Source organism: Arachis ipaensis, chromosome B7, assembly GCF_059453495.1.
Source record: "Arachis ipaensis isolate K30076 ecotype BB chromosome B7, ASM5945349v1, whole genome shotgun sequence".
Taxonomy (NCBI): Eukaryota; Viridiplantae; Streptophyta; class Magnoliopsida; order Fabales; family Fabaceae; genus Arachis; species Arachis ipaensis.
The window spans coordinates 62,037,401-62,042,537 of NC_142442.1; the positions used below are offsets into that span (position 1 = coordinate 62,037,401).

Sequence of the window (5,137 nt, forward strand, 5' to 3'; positions counted from 1 at the left end):
CCGAAAATAATAATAATGCAAGGAGGATGCTTGGTGACTCTACTGCACCTAATTCCAATTTACATGGAAGAAGCATCTCCATCCCTACCATTGGAGCAAACAATTTTGAGCTGAAACCTCAATTAGTTTCTCTGATGCAGCAAAACTGCAAGTTTCATGGACTTCCATCTGAAGATCCTTTTTAGTTCTTAACTTAATTCTTGCAGATATGTGATACTGTTAAGACTATTGGAGTAGATCCTGAAGTCTACAGGCTCATGCTTTTCCCTTTTGCTGTAAGAGACAGAGCTAGAGTATGGTTGGACTCTCAACCTAAGGATAGCCTGAACTCTTGGGATAAGCTGGTCAAGGCTTTCTTAGCCAAGTTCTTTCCTCCTCAAAAGCTGAGTAAGCTTAGAGTGGATGTTCAAACCTTCAGACAGAAAGAAGGTGAATCCCTCTATGAAGCTTGGGAGAGATACAAAGAATTGACCAAAAAGTGTCCTTCTGACATGCTTTCAGAATGGACCATTCTGGATATATTCTATGATGATCTGTCTGAATTAGCTAAGATGTCATTGGATACTTCTGCAGGTGGATCCATTCACCTAAAGAAAATGCCTGCGGAAGCTCAAGAACTCATTGACATGGTTGCTAATAACTAGTTCATGTACACTTCTGAGAGGAATCCTGTGAGTAATGGGACGCCTATGAAGAAGGGAGTTCTTGAAATTGATACTCTGAATGCCATATTGGCTCAGAATAAAATATTGACTCAGCAAGTCAATATGATTTTTCAGAGTCTGAATGGATTGCAAGCTGCATCCAACAGTACTCAAGAGGCATCTTCTGAAGAAGAAGCTTATGATCCTGAAAACCCTGCAATAGCAGAGGTGAATTACAATGGTGAATCTTATGGAAACACCTATAACCCCTCACGGAGAAATCACCCAAATCTCTCATGGAAGGATCAACAAAGGCCTCAACAAGGCTTTAATAATGGTGGAAGAAATAGGTTTAACAATAGTAAACCTTTTCCATCATCCACTCAGCAACAGAAAGAGAACTCTGAACAAAATACATCTAATTTAGCAAACTTAGTCTCTGATTTGTCCAAGGCAACTGTAAGTTTCATGAATGAAACAAGGTCTTCCATTAGAAATTTGGAAGCACAAGTGGGCTGATGACATGTCACCATGTCATGTTTTTCTATGCCTTTTTCCTTTGTTTTCAATAGGTTTTATGCACTTTCTTGAGCCATAAGCAAGCCAAGTGGGTAGATTTTCATGCTTCCTTTGATTTAATCAACCATGTATGAATTCATGCTATTTCATGAGGTTTTATGCTAAAATTGTCACATATTATGAAAGAATGAATATCTCATGATTTTGAGCATAGCTTTGATATGTTTGGTTGATTAATGATAGGTGAAGAAGGCTTGGAGAAAGGGTGAAGCAAGAAGGAATGGCTAGGAGTAAAGAGAGGACAATGGAATAAGTTGAACCAGGAAGCAAAAACTTTTGGGTGAAAAGTTAGCCTCAAAGTTAGACCCCTAACTTGGAGGCTAACGTTGGCACATGAATTTCTCCCCTGGGCACCAAAAGTTTGCGCCAACGTTAGCCCCCTAACTTTGAGGCTAACGTTGGCACATGAATTCCTCCCCTGGGCACCAAAAGTTTGCGCCAACGTTAGCCCCCTAACTTTGAGGCTAACGTTGGCACATGAATTTCTCCCCTGGGCACCAAAAGTTTGCGCCAACGTTAGCCCCCTAACTTGGAGGCTAACGTTGGCACATGAATTACAAGGGAGAGGAGCAAAAGTTTGCGCCAACGTTAGCCCCCTAACTTTGAGGCTAACGTTGGCGCCACACACCACAACAGCTTGAAGAGGTATACTTCCAACAAGAATAACTTGAGCTACAGAGCTCCAAATGAGGTGATTCAAGAAGCATTGGAAAGTAGGAATCAAGAGCTTTCCAAGCATATATGGCACTGCATGGTGGACACTAAAATTGAGGGAGAAAACTGCCCCGCAATGTGCATAAACGAACATGGTGGCAACCTGCAGTGAGGCCAACTGACCTCTGCACCTTCAACGGAGTATAACTCGAGCTGTAGAGCTCCAAATAATGTGCTCCCAACGGCATTGGAAAGTAGACATCCAGGGCTTTCCAACAATGTATAATAGTATGGGGTGGACAATACGTTTGAGCCTCCAGAACTGGCGTTTTCTCCAACGTTTGAGGCAAACGTTACCTCAAACGCTGCACACCAAAGCCAGCGACCATGCCCTCTTCAAATGATCATAACTTGAGTTGTAGATGTCCAATTGAAGTGATTCCAAGTGGGTTAGAAAGCTGACATTCAGAGATTTCCAACCATATATGATAGTCTATATTGGGCATAAAATTGGCAACATGACAAGGGGACAAAGTTGGCGCCATAAATGTGCATAAGGGAGGCCAACGTTAGGGTCAAAGTTAGACCCCTAACGTTGGCACCAACGTTCATACCAGCAAGTTTTGTGGGCTGCTATGAAAAGTTGGAGCCAAAGTTAGACCCCTAACTTTAGCTCCAACTTTTGGTCCAACTTTTGCAAACTCAACCCGGTTCAATTCGGTTCCTCTTCAAACTCCAAGAGCAATCAACCAAGGCCTTTATCAACCCAATTCCATCAAGAGCAAGGGCCCAAATGATCATCACTCAAAGGCACAAGAAATAGATAAAATAGGAATTTCATTTAATTGTAATTTGTTTTTAATTTCATTTTCATTTTGTAGAAATGCCTATAAATAGGCATCTGTTTCATATTTGTAAAAGGAGGCTGGCTCCACTAGGGAGCATTAGGATTTGAGAGCTCTCTCTCTTTAAGTTTCTTTTCTTTGTTTTTGAATCTTGGGTGGAGAATTGAAGGTGTTCTGTTTCATTCTCCCTCTGAGATTTCTCTTTGTTTTTCTTGCTGCTTTTAATCCACTGCACTTCAAAATTTCAATTCTGTTTTGATTCCCAGCATCCAATTTCCTTTATTCTTCCTGCAATTTAAATTTCCAGTTGCGTGATCTATTGCTCTTTTTAATTTCCAACACCCCAGCCCCTTTACTTTTCATGCAATTTATTTTTCTTGCAATTTAAGTTTCAGCTATTTTACTTTCTTGTTCTTTAGCTTACTTGCAATTTTACTTTCCGCATCTTTAAGATTCATTGCAATTTACTTTCTGTTGGCTACATTTCACACAATTCACTAAATGTCAGCTTGACTAAACTAATCACCCACTAAAATTGCTTGATCCATCAATCCCTATGGGATCGACCTCACTCCCGTGAGTTTTTATTACTTGATGCGACCCGGTGCACTTGCCGGTTAGATTTGTGTGTTTTGGGAGAAAATTATTTTTCCTCCAAAATACTCATCAAGTTTTTGGCGCCGTTGCCGGGGATTGATTAGATCAACAATGATTAAGTGGGTGAGAAGTCTAGATCAAGCATTTTATTTATTTTTGTTTTCTGTTTCAAAGTGAAACCAAGGTGTTTGAGTTTTTGCCTCACTAAGAAATTCTCATCTCTGATATGAGTAATTTCAATTTTCCTTGGTCGTGTGTTTTACAAAACTCAAATGGAGTTCAACTCATCTTATGATCAAACAAATTCTATGGGATATCACCCACCATCACCAATTTCTAATGATGGATGGGAATATCACCAAGAAACTTCAAATTCTGGGCTCTCCAATTCATGGAGCCATGCTTCAGAACCACAAGATGAGAAAGAAAATCATATTGGACATTTCCCTCCACCACAAAATGATTCAAGTCATTATTCCACTGGTGGCTGGGAGTATTACCAAGAAACTGCAAATTCTGAGCAGTCAACTCACATGAGAGATTGTCCAACCTCACCTCCCACTTCTACATTTGAAAATTCTTCATCACCTAAATATGCCTCAACACAAACTTCCACGAACCTAGGCCTCTCAAAGCTAGAGATCATGTTTGAAAAATATGAGAGGGAGGTGCAAAGATCTTGGAACGAGCAAGAGAATTCATTCAAAAACATGGAAGTGATGGCAGGCCAATTGTTGAATGCAAGGAAGGAGAAAATGGAAAAACAAGAATGCAAGGTCCCTGTGTTAAGTGAAATTGCAAAAAAGGAGGAGGTGGAAGAGCAAAATGAAGATCCACTTCAAAAATCCAGAGAATTGTTGAAAAGACAAGAACAATTCATGAAGGAACAACAACAAGCCTGGAAAAGGGAAGAAAGTCTCTTAAAAAATATGAATGAAGATTTAGAGAAAATAAGGAAACACTTAGAACCACTGAGCAAGAAAAATGAAGGCCAATTGATGGATATGAAGGAGAAAGTGGAAGAGCAAGATAAGGAGGCCACTGCATCAAGTGAACTTTCAATGAAGAATGAGGTGGTTGAACCTGAAACTTCACTTGAGATGACAAGAGAACATGAAAACTCACAACTCTCACAAACCTCCCTAGACCAAAATGCCTCAACATCTGAATCCATGATTGAAAGGTATGACGAGGAGATAAAGAAATGTTGGGAAGATCGACAAACCTCCCCCATGATAGAGCGATTGAAACAAATGTTGGGTGTAAAAGAGGAAGTGGAGGAGCAAGAAAGTGAAGAAGTCATTCCAAACTCAAGTGAGGCAAAGAAGTACATGAAGGAAGAATTCACAGAACCACCATTGCAAGCGACTCTTGATGAAGACAAAACTCCAACAATCACACAACCACCAAAACATGGATTCAAAGAAGTGAAGGCAATTAACAAAAGCACCAAGAAGAGGATTGTGACCAAACTACCAAGGACAACATTCAAGAGGAGGTCAACCACAAGCAATCCAACCCCTGGACCAATAGCAAGCAAGCTCAATCAAGCCATGTACAAAAGAAAGCTTGATGAGGAGAGACCAAGACAGGGGGTAATAGCTGAAACTTCTCCTCCTTTGAAGTCATTTCTCTTAACAAATTGGAAGAAGAGGAAGAAAGTAAAGAACAGGTAGACAGTAGGTACATTTCTTCTCCTTGCTTTGTTTAAATTTCAATAAATTGGCATATGATCACATTATAAGTTTGGTGTTGCCCTGCAACAAACTGTTTTCCATCTTCATGGATGATTGCATCAATTTTACATGAAAGTGACAC

The 5,137-nt window shown here is 40.1% G+C and overlaps 1 non-coding gene across 1 annotated transcript; it reads right to left on the minus strand.

Moving 5' to 3' along the window:
- Positions 1–389: 389 nt before the first annotated feature.
- On the minus strand, positions 390–497 carry LOC148552789 (small nucleolar RNA R71). Its single transcript, XR_015892554.1, has one exon. It is a non-coding gene; the product is annotated as a small nucleolar RNA R71 (small nucleolar RNA).
- Between the last annotated feature and the right edge of the window lie 4,640 nt (positions 498–5,137).